The sequence below is a fragment of the Balaenoptera borealis genome, assembly GCF_965194805.1.
Source record: "Balaenoptera borealis genome assembly, chromosome: 12".
Taxonomy (NCBI): Eukaryota; Metazoa; Chordata; class Mammalia; order Artiodactyla; family Balaenopteridae; genus Balaenoptera; species Balaenoptera borealis.
Genome location: NC_138869.1, coordinates 98,866,578 through 98,882,401, shown reverse-complemented (window position 1 = coordinate 98,882,401; position 15,824 = coordinate 98,866,578). Strand labels below are relative to the sequence as shown.

At 38.0% G+C, this 15,824-nt stretch overlaps 1 protein-coding gene across 15 annotated transcripts in view; it reads left to right on the top strand.

Annotated features, from left to right (window-relative positions):
* RNF182 (ring finger protein 182) overlaps positions 1-15,824 on the top strand; it is a 154,936-nt gene that overhangs the window by 34,117 nt on the left and 104,995 nt on the right. The window lies entirely within an intron of this gene.

Genomic DNA, 15,824 nt, shown 5'->3' with positions numbered 1-15,824 from the left:
GGTGCGCGGGCCTCTCACTATCGCGGCCTCTCTTGTTGTGGAGCACAGGCTCCAGACGCGCAGGCTCAGTAGTTGTGGCTCACGGGCCCTGCTGCTCCGCGGCATGTGGGATCTTCCCAGACCAGGGCTCGAACCCGTGTCCCCTGCATTGGCAGGCAGATTCTCAACCACTGCACCACCAGGGAAGCCCAAAACACTTGTTTTTAATCATGACTAGGTCACTGCTATTAAAAGCAAAATTGACATTTAAATGTTCATAGTGGAGTATTATTTAGTTAGCCTACAATCTGAAATTTGATTTAATACCCTTTGGTTTTTCATTAGTGCCTAGTGGAAAAAGAATGGACAGTTTTAAAGAACTCAAATTTAACATTGTTGTACATACGGAAATGCTCTCTCCTGATTTGTCATCCGTATTTCACTTAAATCAGTGGACTCTTCTGATGCTTCTCCTCACTTCCTTTCTCCATTGTTTTAGCTGTTGAGATTCACTGTCTGCATTTTCTGTCTGCTGTGGCCAAACGTGCACCCTAAACCCATGGTGGTGTGTCTTCCCCCTTAGATGCTGGTGGTTTTGTGAGGTCTCCTTTATGTGTTTGTGTCACTGACCTGCTGCTGCTTTGACACCTACTTGTCACCCTCTCTTTCCTTGGATTTAGGGATGACCTTTATATTTTCTTCTCAACCTCTTCTTGCTTCCTTTTCTCTCTTCTCTTTTCCCGACCCATTAGCAATGTTCCTGAGCCTCGTTTTATCTCTCCTCAGCATTTCTCTCTTTCTTTCTCTCCAAGCCTCTCTACCTTGCTTGGGAAGCTCATAGTTTGCCAGTCTTGATTTCATGATTTCAGTTATTCTGCATATGCACATGATTCTGGAACTCTGTCTCCACTGCTGAGCTCTGATGTTTCTGTTTCTATATTTATTGTCAAGGATGAGATGTTTAAACTTTGACTTTTTTTTTTTTTAACAACTGAAAATAAAATCCAAGAGAAGGGAATACATCATGTTCCTGAGGTACCTTTTAAAGGTAGTCCCATCCCTCATGGAGCTCCCAGTGGCTGCTTGATCAGTGAAACGATTTTGAAGATGGGTTTAAGACCTTCTGAAAGTTGCCTCCCGTACCTCTCTGTTTCCATCTTCTGCTGCACCCTGTCTCTGCTCTGGCCCAGTATCTGCTGGCTGTCCTTGCTTTAGACTACTCTATGACATTTCTCCATTTAATATATCTTGTCACACTACAAGTTTCCCTCCTTTCCAGGAAGATTTTCCAGACGAGTTCTGACCATCTTCAGGGATACCAGCAGCTGAATCCTTTTTCTCTCAACCATAAAATTAGGAATTTTTTTTCATGACTTAAAAACTTCCCCAAACCCATTATTTTCTGGGCCGATAAGAAGGGAAGCAGTGTTTGCCTTTTGAGAATGTGAGTGGTATGTCTGACAGGCAACAAAATCACTTAACCTTAATGTGTAATAAATGTAAAACTATCTTTCCTAACAGTGTGCTTCTTTTCTTATACAAATATCATTTGTTTTTTCAGGAGGAAGGAAATGTTTATTTTATCTCATTAAAAAAAATCACAGTTCTTTGCTTTATTCTAATCTTCACAGTTGAGTATATGCGGATCAGTAAAGCCACTTTATGTAGCTGTGTTGCAAAGTGACACATTCATTAAGATTGAGGCGGAAAGGCCTTTTGCAAAAACTCATTCAGGGCAAATAAATTCAATAACATTTAATTTAATATTTCTGTTTCTCCTTGCCAAGCTTGGACTAAGGCATATAGTAAACGTGGTAGAATTTAGAAAGTGATTTTTTTTTTCCTTTAAAAATCTTTTTGCCCATTATTAATTGACGTATTGCATTAATTGGATTGGTCACATTTTACTGAGTCAGAGCAGAGTTGGACTTCGGTAAGTATAAATGTACTCCACTACAGGACATGTTGTAGCCATTTTTATTAATGATGCAAAAGAGATGATATATTCTTTATAATTATGGGAAGTGAGCAAAACACTTTTGGGAGAGATGAAAAATATTTGTGTGACTTTGTTTTTACTTTAGAATAATATTATAACAAGAACATCCTTTTAGCTTTTACTGCATTTATAATTTTGAGAAAGCTGTGAGTTTTGAGAATACTAGTGATGACTTTTGCTTAGTATATAAGGAAACAGTTAGAGAAAATTTAAAAACTTTAAGGATAAAGAATGCCTCCTTAAATTGATGTCTGGACATTTACAGACAAACAGTCCTATAGAAGTTGTATTCTATGACTTTTATTAAAGGTTATCTAGGAGCCTAAACCTGAAGTTGACAGTGGATAAATATTTATGAAAACTGGGGATTTTCAATGGTGAAGATAAAAGAATTCATTCATTTGTTTAACATATATTGAGGGCTTTCTAGATACTATGATTTATGAATCTTTTTACATACTTTTAAAAAAATTTATTTTATTGAAGTCTAGTTGATTTACAATGTTGTGTTAATTTCTGCTGTACAGCCAAGTGATTCAGTTATACATATATATACATTCTTTTTTCATATTGCTTTCCATTATACTTTATTGCAGAATACTGAATATTGTTCCCTGTGCTATGTAGTAGGACCTTGTTGCTTATCCATTCTATATATAATAGTTTGTGTGTGCTGACCCCCAACTCCCAGTCCATCCCTCCCCCCCTCCCGACACCTTGGCAACCACAAGTCTGTTCTCTATGTCTGTGAGTCTGTTTCGGTTTTGTAGATAAGTTCATTTGTGTTTTATTTTAGATTCCACATATAAGTGCTATCGCATGGTATTTGTCTTTCCTTTCTGACTTACTTGACTTAGTATGATAATCTCTAAGTCTTTCCATGTTACTGCAAATGGCAATATTTCATTCTTTTTCTTTTTTACATACTTTTATAGTTAAAGATTTCTTGGGGAGTTCAGATAATCAGATTCAATATTTCTTTACAGAAATGGTGGGGTGTTAGATTTATAATTTAAAAATCTGGATTAAAAATGTATAGTATTCAAGAATATTTACCAAGACAACGTGCTGACTTCACCACACTTTGAAGGGTGTGTTGTACCATCATCACACATTGGTAGAGATAGGAGGAGTCTTGGAGACAACGCAGTCTATTTATTTACGTGGCAAGTATTTAATGAGTATTTACTCTGTGCTGGCTTCTGATAGGCGCTTGTGCTACAGTGGTAAACAGTGGATCGATGGCTCTTGTACTCTTAGAGTTGACGTTTTAGTTGTGGACATCAAGAGTAGACAAACGAATTATTAGTCAAATTGGGCTTGTAGAGGTCTGTTGAAGAAAGTAAACGGGGTGATGTAATAGAAAATAAAGGGTAAGGAATTTAAAAAATAAGGTACAGGTTTTCCTCGCTATCTAAAGGTAGAGTGTTCCTATAAAACCTTTCGTTAAGCTGAAATGGTATAAAGCAAAGAAGCAATGACCTTAGGACACATCTTGCTAACAGCTGCACAAAATAAATTGAGGAAAAGTACAGATGCTCACAGACACAGTTCAAAGCTATGGCGGCTGGATGCTGAGATGTTGAGAGGCTGAGCACGGTCCCTAGGAAGGAGCTTGGTGGGGCCCCTCTTGCTGCTGGGGTGCGCGCTGCCTCGGTAACGGTTGCTGCAAAACCAACACTGAACACTGTTTTCGCTTGTCGCCTTTTTTCATAAAATTGAAAATCCTCCATAGATTTCTTTCGATTAGCAAAAACAGGTATTAATGTAGGTCTTTTGTAAAAGGGAAGTGACATAAAGTGAACTTTCGAAAAGCGGGGGATACCTGTAATTAGGGAGGCCCTCTTTGAGGACTTTCTGTTGAAGTTGAGATCAATAAAAAGGAATGAGCTTGGCAAGGACATTTCATATCAGCCTAAAGCAGGAAAGAGTTTGGACTGTTCCTGGAACTTAACAAAGGTGGCTGTGACAAGAAGGCAATATGGGCGGTGACTCAAGACGAGACTGGAGGGAAGGCAAGGGTCAGATTGTACAGTGAGCACCTTGCTGTATGGAGTCTGGATTCCACTGTCTGTGTAACGGAAAACTATTGAACAGTGGTGACTGCTTTGCTTAGTATATTGGGAAACATTTAGAGAAAATGTAAAAGCCTTAATGACAAAGTATACCTCCTCAGAGTGATGTCTATATAAATATAATCTAATTTACAGTTTTAGAAGCTCATATTTGGCTGCTGCAAAGAAAATAGTTTGTACTAGGGCAAAATAGAACCAGGAAGATCAGTTAGGAGGCAGTATCGTAATGGATAAGATCAAATGTTGGGTGAAGTTGGAAGCTTGGAGACACACTTTGGAGGTAGAATTGACTCATGCCGCCAATGGGCTAGATGTGAGGAGTGAGATGCATTGTGCAGTCACACCTGACTCCTAGACCGTGGCCTGAAAAACAGAGAATCGGTGGTGCCATTTATTGTGATGGGGAAACTGTGTTGGGTGTGGTTAGAAGTAAAGATCCAAACTTGTCTTAGATTTAACTTACGTTTGAAATGTTGGTAAGAATATAAGGGGAGGGGTCCAGTAGGCGGTCTGGAACTCAGAGGAAAGGTATGAGCTGCAGACACAGAATCGGGGGAGCTGTCAGGTGGTATTTAAAGCTGTGGGAGCAGATGAGATGATCTGGGGGAAAGATTGCAAATAAGAAGAACAATGGCTCAAGACCAAGTTCTTGGGGATTTGGTAGAAGAGGAGCTGTAGAGAACACCGAGAAAGAGTGGTCAGGAAGAGAGCCGGGAAAGTGCGGCATTCCGGCAGGGAGGAGAAGAGAGGGCCTCAGGAGGAAGGGCGTGGGTGATATACCAGTAGGTATATCACCTTTGTCTTCCAAAAGGCAGTTGTATTGGCTTGGAAGAAGAGGGAACATTTGAGTATGTGTGCGTGAGTGTGTGTGTGTGTGTGTGTGTGTGTGTGTGTGTGTGTGTGTGTGTTATTAGTTTCATTTAGTGAAACAAGCATTAAAATAATTAACTTACTTCTACTTAAGTTTGAAATTGTAGAAATTGTGCAAAACACCTATGTTAGTTTCTTTGATCATTTGATTCTTTCTTGATATGATTAGAGAGTTTTATTAAATTTTGGCCAAGGGAAATTGTGGGGAAAGGAATTAATAGCAAAGAGATTTGTCTAATGGGAAAGGGCTCAGTCACTTTTAATAATGTAATTTGCAACCTATATTGCTATTAACCCTTGATCTTCTTATGTTATACTTCTGCCTCTTCCAAGTAAAGAGTAAGGTACCAAGCAAGCAACCTAAACTTATAAGACTTATACATTATCTGTTCGTGCCCCATATAGATAGAATAAGGAAGAAAAAAAAACTAATGAAATTTCCTTTTCATCTCGTCATGTAGTGGAGATTATTAGGATCCTGTACACTTGGTAGATTACGTTTTACTTGCTGTATGTTCTATCTATAGATAGAAAACCTGGGTACCTTTTGATACTGTGTTTGGTGCGTATCTTATATCTACTGCCAATTTAGAATGCTGAAGTACTTAATGTCAATGGAAACATTATTTGTAAATTTCTAATAGTATCCCTATAGTGCTAATTTATGTAAAATATTTCTACCCGTGTGATTTCATTGAGTCCTTACAAGAACCTGTGAGGCAGGTGTTCTCTCCTAGTCCAAGATCATATATAACCTGTCAGTACTGGAGTCAGGCCCCACATCTAGGTCTCCTGAGTCCATTTCAGGCTGCCTGCAAGCGGTGGCCATGCTTCTGGCTGCACAGGCCCTGAGGCTGCAGGCGTGGCTATACATAGGGTGAGGAGTACCTGCCTTTTCTCCCTCATTGCAGGACATTCACTGGTTTCAAAGCGCCGGCAAATGATGCATTGTAAATCCCTTCTCCATCTGTTTAAATAGTGGCCTCTCATCCAGAATTACAGCCTGGAGCTCTAGGTCATTAACTTGGCTGTATTCTAATAAGTAGATTATGGTTCCCCATCAAATTAAATTGCTTGGTCTTGGAGGAGGGGTAAGGTAAGAGTTTCAGTCTCTGAGGCAAGTTTTCTGGAAGGTGCTCAGAATGCTGCCAAGCAGCCATTAAGGGTTATTGGTGTTGGAGGTTAAATCATTTAGAGTCAGCTGTTGATCCTTCAAGAATGAGCGCTCGGCACCTGCTGAGCCTCTTCCTCCAGGGTTTTCTAAGTTAGAGCCTTTTATTATAACAAGAAGGATTTTTCTTAATGTAAAGCCATAGCAAAACCCCCAAATCTGAGCCTATCACGCTATACAAAAGCTTAAATATTGTTAATGTTCCCTAAGGGAGAACTATAATAATTGGGACTTAGAGCAGCGTATTATTGACGATCTGTAATCATTAACAGTAATGTGAGCCTTTTAAACTCTAACTGGAAGCCAACTTCACAAATCTCTAGATGGAAGAACTGCACTTTCTTGATGGTAGATGCCACATGTATGGTTTAATCTTAATTTGAGACTCAAGTGCCATAAACACTAAGATTTGGAGTGTAGGGTTTTGTGAATGAGAGATTTGGCATTAGCGAGATAGCAAGTGTGTGTCATTTATCAGTAGCTGAGCTTAAAACCAGTGTCCTGTGTCGGTTATTCACAAAGAAGGATGGTGCTAGAAGTGTCAGAATCTCTCGTATGTTGGGGGTAGGGGAGAGCTATTAGTCAAAGAATCTAGGATGTCATAAAAACTGATGAACAAAAACCGACTATGTTTGAATAATGATGTTCCATTTTGCAGAAAAAGAAATTAAAGACAGAACCAGGTCTTTAGCACCATCTCTAAAAACAGGAACCATAGATAATGAAAATGACAGTTGCTTAATTTGTATCAGTTTTTTTGGTTAGAGAGCCCTTTAAAACTTATTGTCTCTCAAATAGGGAGCAATGTTAATACTGTTGATTTTCTATGACGGGAGGAGGATCCAGGAAATGAGAATTAAAACTTGGCAGTGTTGCTGTTTCGTAAGGGGAAAAATATAACCTGTCTTGTTAATGACAAATTAAAATGGTTGATGGAGCATGTGAGCATGATTCAGGCTAAATGAAAACTGTATGAGAAATACTTGGAAGAAACTAAACTCACCCTGAGACATATAAATATAATTCATACGGACAGTGGGGTGAGACACAGGATAGAGCCCTGGACAGGCAAAAAATATGATCACAGTGATGGCTTATTTTTTGAGCTCCATTTGTCCTGACTTTTTATATAATCTTGGAAAAAATGCTTACCTTTCATGGGCATTTACACATCTATTGAATGGGAATTATGGTGCCCTTCACTATTGTGAAGGCTATGCAATGTTTCTAAAATTTTTGAGCTTCTTAGGGAAACTCTCTTAATTAACAGAAGTCATTATAGTAAAAATTATAGACGTTTATATACGGAAGAATATACAGGAACTTTATTTTGACCAAGAACTTTCTAACACAAACAAAAAGTGCAAGAACGACAGGGCTAGGCAGTTTCAAAGTGTGTAAGAAAGTCCTTTAGATAGGATGATAGCTGTGGATAAATGAAGACAATTTCTTTGGGACAGAGATTAGTTTTGGATTAGCTTTGGATTAGCTTTGGATTAGTTTGGAAAGGGATCGTTTAGCATGATGTGTTGGTTATCTGTTGTTACAAAACAAACCACCTCAAAGCTTAGCGGCTTAAAACAGCAGTCATTTTATTTGCTCATGATTCTGTGGGTCAGCACTTTCTACTGGGATGATTTTTTCGCTGGTCTCTTTCTGGGTCACACTTTCAAATGGCTGTAGTCACTAGTGGTTCATCTGAGGCTGATTGGTCTATGATGGTGTCACTCACATGACTGGTGTTGGTCTGGCTTTTGTCTGGGCTCCCCGTCCTCCCACCGGCCCCCCCTTTCTGGTTTCTCATCTTCAGGGAGCCTAGCCTGGGCTTCTTTACATAGTGGCCCAAAGTTCCAAGGGGCCAGGAGCAGAAGCTGTAAGGCACCCTGAGGCCAGGGTTCAGAACTCTCACAAAGTCGCTTCAACTTTGTTAGTCAAAGCAAGTCACAAGGCCAGCTGAGATTTAAGGGATGGGGAAGCAGATTCCTCCAGCCATTGATGGGCTGAATGGAAAGTTACATTGCAAAGGCTGTACAGGGCTGTGGAGAATTACCATAGCCATATTACTACCCCTACGCATGATGGGGGAAGGCCAAAGGATATTTAGATGAAATGGTCTACTAGTAAATTTAAGATTGAAATAGAAGAGTTACATCATGAAAAGCTGGGGAAGGAAACCCCAAACAAAGACCCTGAACAGTCTAAGTTTTTAAAAGTAGATATGAATGTTTTTGAAATAGAAAAATATGAAGAATCCTTATCTAATGGCTTTTTGATATAAATGGTGCGTGCTAATACAACTCTCTGAAATAAAATGTAGAACTTGAGAGGTATAATTTAGGAGAGATATCCAAGGGGAAAGTAAAAGGATTCTTACACTCTCGGGTGTCATATTTATTGATTCTTGGGGTTAGACAGTTTGCTACAGAAGAATGAAAACAAACGAATGTGCAGAAGGGAGAATTAAAAAAAAAAGGTATGAACTTAGGGATTAAAATAAATAAAGTTTGATACATATCTTTATGCAATAGTCACTAAACGTGATTAGGACTGACAGTGGTCTCCTCAAATTAAACTTTTATCACAAATTCCCACCTTTCCCATCTGGATAAATATTTGAAAAAAAAAAAAAATCCAGGGATTACAGTTGGCAAGGATTCTGGGAAGACAGCAAGATACAGTGGCTCCTTAGCCAGCCAGTCTCAATTCTGCTGTTTCTGGCTCTCCTGACCCAAACCGTTCCTGGAGCCAAAAGAGCCCTGGGTTCAGGTGAAATCCTGAGCTCTGTGGAAGTTGGAGGTGAGCGGGGACAGGTGAGGGCCTTCTTCCTGGGTTGGGCTGGGCTGGGCTGGCAGTGAAGATTGGCATCTGGTGAGTCTTGGGGGAGGACCAGAGTGCACTGGATGCTATAAAGAGCTTGACCTACAGAGGCTGGGGGACTGCTGGGAGGAACATTGAAAATTGCCCTCATCCCACTGTATGTATGTGAGTGTGTTTGTGTGTGTGTGTCCCACAAGAGACCTAGGAGAACGTGAACACTTGGGCTGAGTGAGTCCTCCCTGTCTTGTAGGCTGGGAGGGTGTGAGGAAAATTTGCAAGAAACTTCCCTCCTGGTGACTTGGCAAGACCCTGGTGTCTGCCTGCTGTCGCTCTGTGAGGTCACAGGAGTAGAGACCACCGCGCTCCCACCTTTCACGGAAGTGTAGTCACGTGGGTCCTCCAACAATCAGACCAGAACCCCAGTGATGTAACAGAGAGACAGCTGGAGACAGACGCCGAGCGGACAAAAAATAGTAAGAGCACATAAGGAGATTTAAATGCAACACAAGAAGACTTCCTAGAGATGAGAGGCATGCTTTTCCAATCAAACGTTTCAGTAAATGAATTGAAGGAGATGATGATCATCCCTGAGACCTGAATGAGGAGCCAGGTAGGTGAAGTGGAAGAATCTGAAAGCACAGAACTAAAATATAAAGGGATGGAAATCACAAGAGAAAACAGATCTAGGAAATATAACATGTGACTAACAGGAGAGCCAGAAGGAGAAAAAGGACAGATGGAGGAAAGGCAATACTTAAATAAATATAAGAAACAAATTTTCTGAGCTTAACAATCAAGACTTGACTCTGTACATTCAAATCGCTCATCAAGTTCCAAACTAGATTTATGAATTCTCTGTGTGTACTGGAAAAGTTCTTGAACTCTTTAGAATACAGAGCAAAATCTTAAAAGCTTCCAGAAAGAGAGAACAAATTACCCACCATTAAGGGGTATCAGACTAAGCAGCAGATTTCTTATCTGTGACATCTGAAGCTAGAGATAGTGGAGTAACTTCTGTAGAAAATGGAGACAAAAAGCCAGCAGCCTGCAAGTCACATGCATAGCCAGGCTGCCATCTCTCTGTCAGGATAAAAAACATTTACTGTTACGCAGGAATTCAGAGATGTCATCACCCATTTTCTAACAAAAATACTCAAGGAAGGAGTATCAAACAAAAAGCATCCAAACAAAAAGTTAATCAGAAATACCTCAAGGTGAGCAGAGATAATAGAGGAAATTTTTCTTTTCTTTTCTTTTTTTTGAAAATTTCTAAATTAACCATTTAACTCAAGTGGGAAGCAAAGAATAAGTTCAAATATAATAGTCTTTACATTAAATGTGAATGAACTGAATTTTCCCATTAAAAATTTGATACTGTTAGGCTAAGTTAAAAAGCAAAACCCAGGTATATGGTATTTTAAAGAAACATTTGAAACAAAGTGATAGAAGTTGAAAAAAAAAATGATGGACAAAGATCTCAGGCCAATATAGAGAGTCAGAAGAACTAGCAATATGAGGTTTAGTATTTAAGTTATATTTAAGTTAACTGCATAAATAGGATAAGGAAAGAAATTATATAATAATTCTAAAAAAGCACAGTTTATGAAGAAGATAAATAAGCATGTATGTATAAAATAACATAGCCACTAAATCTGTAAAGGACAGTATTAGAAATGCAAATGCAGTTATGGTGAGACACTTTAATAAACCTCTCTCATTTGTCTCAACCCATCTTAACTTTGTGCAGACCCCTAAGATGGAGAAATTGAATAAATAAAAAAAGTTAGATTTAACGGATATGCTAGAACCTTACATCCCTCGAATACAGAATATTCTGTTCTGGATTACTTACAAAACTTGATTGTATACTTGACCACAAAGAAGACCTTAACAAAGCCAAAGGAAAAGAGGTTTTTATAGATCTTGTTCTCTGATCATAATCCAGTAAGATTAGAAATAAATGAGAAGGTAATAAAAAAGAAACTATTTCCTTGGAAATTTAAAATCACTCTTTATAACATTTGTATCTTGTATCTTTACAAGATATATAGAAATCAATAAAAGGAGCATGATTTATTCCAAAAGCTATAGGGTAGAATGAAAGCTGTAGCCAGTGGAAATTTTACAGCCTTTGAGTGTGTTCCTTATTTAAGAATAAAGACAAAGTGTGTCTCATCATGAAATGAGAAAAAAGAATGACAAAACAAACTAAAATAAATTAGAAAGAGGTAATAATAAAGATAAAAGCTGAAGTTAATGAAATAAAAAATAATAGAAAGGATAAATACATTAATAATAGCTGGTTCTTTGAAGCAATAAAATAGATATAAAGATTATGTGTCTGATTCGGAAATTAATAAAGAATAAAATATTTACAAGACAAAAGGAGAAAAAGGACATAATCAGAGCTATAGGAGCAATTCAAAGAAGATAACGATAACTGCATTCAACTCTATGGCAATGAGTTTGAAAAACCAGAAAAAATGGATTATTTCCTTGCCAAATATAAATGTCTAAATTTGACTCAGGAAAAAGTGGAAAATTTGAATAAGACAGTACCATAAAAGAGATTGGAAAAGTGATTAAAGAGCTTCCATTTAAAAAGACAAGGGATCATATGAAGTTACAGCTGAGTTTTATGTAACCTTTAAAAAACAAATAATTTTATCATTATTTGGACTGTTCCAGAAGTTGATGAAAAGCCCCCTAATTCATTTGTAAAATAAGCATACATTTAATTACAAAACCTGATAGAGTACAAAACTAGTCTGGAGACCAATTTAACGTTGAATATGGATGTAAAATTCTAAATAAAAGATTAGCAGACAGAACCCATCAGTGTATTTGAGGACCCAACTATGTATGACTAGGTAGGGTTTATTCCAAGAACACGAGTGGAAATTTTTCAGTGAAATCCCTCACATGATCAAATTAGGGCTAGAAAACCACATGGTTACATCAATAGATGCTGAAAAAGTATTTAATAAAATGTATAGACACAACTAATAAAAAGTATAAATTAAGAATGGAAACTACATTAATAGGCCATTTACCAAAACCAACAGTATCATCCTAAACAGCAAAACACACAAAAATTTACAGTTAGTATTAGGAACTAAACAACATTGCTATGACTTATTCATTTAACAAATGTTTTTTCAGCACTTACTTTGGGCCAGGGTATTGGTCTGTGTTCTCAGGAATGAATAAAGAAGAGAAAAGGCTGTGACTCATGGAGCTTACATTCTTGTGGGAATTATTAACCTTGTCTTAGAGTTTCTGGTAAGTTTGTTAAAAAAAGAAAAATGAAATAACTGGAATAAATGCTGGAAAAGACAAGCTAAAACTATCTTTTTTTCCCCTAATGATATGATTGTATACCTTGTAAATCCAAGACACTCCAAGTAAATCCTGTAAGAATGAATAAGAGAATTTGGTAAGTGGCTGGATTAAAAATAAATAAACAAAATCAAAAGCCTCCTTCTTGCCCCATAATAGCAACAGGCCCTTAGAAATAAAGAGTAGGGACAAATTAGAATAGTGACAAAACCTTAAAAATACTGAAGAATAAGTTTAAAAGAAAGGCATGAAACATGGAGAAAATGAAAATGTCTTATTGAAGAACATAGATCAAGATTGTGAACAAATTAGAGACTTACCATGTTCTTGGATTGGAAGTCTTAATATTGAAGTATACATTTGATGTGATTCCAATCCCAACAGTTTTTTTCTCAATTTGATAAAATGATCTGAAGGTTTATAACAGAAGGTTAAGTGCTACCAGTAGCCAAGAATATAATTCCTCCATTGCCTCCCTCCAGACCACTGGAATGTAAGCTCAGGAGGGAAGGGATTTTGCTCACTATTGAATCTTCAGCACCTATAACTGTGTCTGGAACATAGGAGACACTTAATAAATAGTTGAATGAATTAATAAAAAAACTCCCTAGAGGAGACATAACTTACCAGGTATCAAAATATACTAAAAAGCCATGGTATTCAAATTATTATGGTCGAGACAGATGGCTAGACAAATAGATCAATGGAATACAATAGAAAATCAGAAATAGATCTTGCAATGCATGAGAATTTAATATATGACAAAGACTGTATTTCAGTTAATCAGAAAATGATGGATTATTTAACAAATGGGATTGACACTGATGGCTATTGACCTGGAAGAAAAGAAAATTAGAATCCTACCTTACACCATATATAAAAATAAAAAATAAAAGTTAAAAGTAAGGCACGAAAAATTTTGTAAGAGAATAACTATATGTACAATATTAGGAACTGCATATATGATATAATATTAACTATGATCAGAGACTCAGAAGCTGCAAGAGAAAAGATAAATATATGACTGTTCAAAAAATCAAATATTTTGCTTTTCAAAGGATATTAAGCAAAGCCAGTCAATAGTAAATTTGGGGAAGTGTTTTTTTAAAATAATTAATTAATTAATTAATGTATTTATTTATTTTTGTCTGTGTTGGGTCTTCGTTTCTGTGCGAGGGCTTTCTCTAGTTGCGGCGAGCGGGGGCCACTCTTCATCGCGGTGCGCGGGCCTTTCACTGTCGCGGCCTCTCTTGTTACGGAGCACCGGCTCCAGGCGCGCAGGCTCAGTAGTTGTGGCTCATGGGCCCAGTTGCTCCGCGGCATGTGGGATCTTCCCAGACCAGGGCTCGAACCCGTGTCCCCCGCATTAGCAGGCAGACTCTCAACCACTGCGCCACCAGGAAAGCCCTGGGGAAGTGTTTGTAATACAGAGGATAGAATTTAATACTTGTAAAAAAAAAAAGAGCATTTATAAATTGAAAGGACCAACAACCCAATAGAAAAATAAGTAAAAAATATGAAGACATATGAGCAAATACAGAGGTGGCCAACAAATGAGAAAACGGTCAAACTCAAATAATGATACATCACCCCTCAGACTGGCAAAAATTATAAAGCTCAATAACATCTATTGCTGTTAGAGCAAAAGAGCACTCATATTACTGAGTTGAAGTACATGTTACAGTCTTTTTGGAAAGCAATCTGGCAACATGTGTTAGGAGTAATATCTGTTTGACCCAAGAATTCCACTCCTTGTTCTCTTAAAAAAAATAAAACACCTGTATGCACGGATGTGTATCACAAGATTGTATTCTGCAGTAATGTTAGTGTCGGGGGAAAAAAATGGAGATACATGAATGCTTACCAGGGGAGGAATTGGTGAGCTATATTACATACATTCAAATGGTGAAATGTTATACAGCTGATAAAAAAGGAATTCGGGGCTGTATTGGTTGAATTGAGAGATTTTCTGAGCCATTATTGAGTGGGAAAAAGGAGATGCAGAAAACTGGGTATAGTAAGAAAAAAACAATGGAAAAAATGTGCTTATGGTGTCTTTACAATTATATGTACATGGATAGATATATGCATGTGGAAATATATATGGAAGAAAACACAGCAGGTAGTTAATATGGGTTACTGGGGGCAAGGGTGTGGCATTCAGGCTGATGTGAGTGGAGGGAAGTGAGGAGGAGAAGTTAACCAAATAAAATACACACACACAGACCACTAATAAAGAAACAATATGTATGATGACTTTTATATGTTTATGTATATAAATTTGTGTGTATATGCGTGCAGGCATGCACGTATGCACACACGTGCAAATGAAAATTTAAAAGTAAAGAACTCTTGTTTGCTTTGGGTTGTTTTATTCCATTATTTATTTATAATTTCTGCAGTACTAAGCAGGAACCTTGCTCTAAAAGCACAATAAATTCTCAAAGTCAAATGCAGCATGGTAATTGTATCCTGGCTCTTTGTGTTGTGAGTAGCAGAAATCCAACCAAAAAAACTAGCGTGAACAAAAATGGGGATTTATTGGCTCATGGGAGCCTCACACACGATTAGGTCCAGAGGCTCAGTTCAGCTCTCATCAAAAGTCTTTTGCCTTTGTCTATATCTCTGCGTCCTGCCTTCCTTGACTCCTTTTTTTGTTTTTGGCTTTATTCTCTCTTAGTCTCCCTCTTGATGGCATGACAGTTCCCTGATATATCCTTTTCTGGTCTATGTTCCTTCCCCTGGCCCCTGGCATGTTTCTTCTTCCTCCAAGCTTCAAATTTAAAAAGTCCTAGGAAGGAGCTTTGACAGGGCTGGTTTGAGTCGCCTGCCCACCCGGACTGGTCCTTGTGAGCAGGGGGTTGGTGGAGTCCTGTGATGAGCCAGCTGGGTCACAGATCCACAGCGTGGGAAAGAAGGGAGGCACTGCGACTAGTGCACCAACCCAACCACAGCCACAGAATTTGAGTGAGGGGAAGACTTCCCCAAACAAGCCACGGCAGTTGGGAAGGAAGCAGTGTGGTCTAAAGGAGAAAAAGAGATCCTAGGTAGGCAGACAACAGATATCCACTGGAGGGACTCTGCTTCGAAATACAAGCCAAGTTTGCATCTTCAATATCAAAGGAATTGAGTAGTGGAGAAAGTGGATTTGAGTCAAATACTAAGTAGGGCAATGAAAATAGTCATTTGCCCAAAAGCTCAAATTGATTTATAAGAATTATAGTAGGTCATTATCTCCTTGTATATTCTTACCCCAGATGATTTATCAAAGGCCTAAGTAATTAATGAGAAATATCAGCTTCGGATATTTGAATAGGTGTTCTTCTAGGAAAAGAAAATCTTTTGTATTTGTTCTTTCCCCCAGCTTTAGGGAGATGTAGTTGATATACAACATTATGTAAGTTTAAAGTTCACAATGTGATGATTTGATACGCATATATATTGCAAAATGATTACCACAATAAGATTAGTTACCACGTCCCTCACCTCACATAATTACATGTATTTATTTTTAAGGCAGTTTTAGTATGCCAGATTCTTCTTTCCCCTGTGCCTGGTGAGGCATACTTTTAGC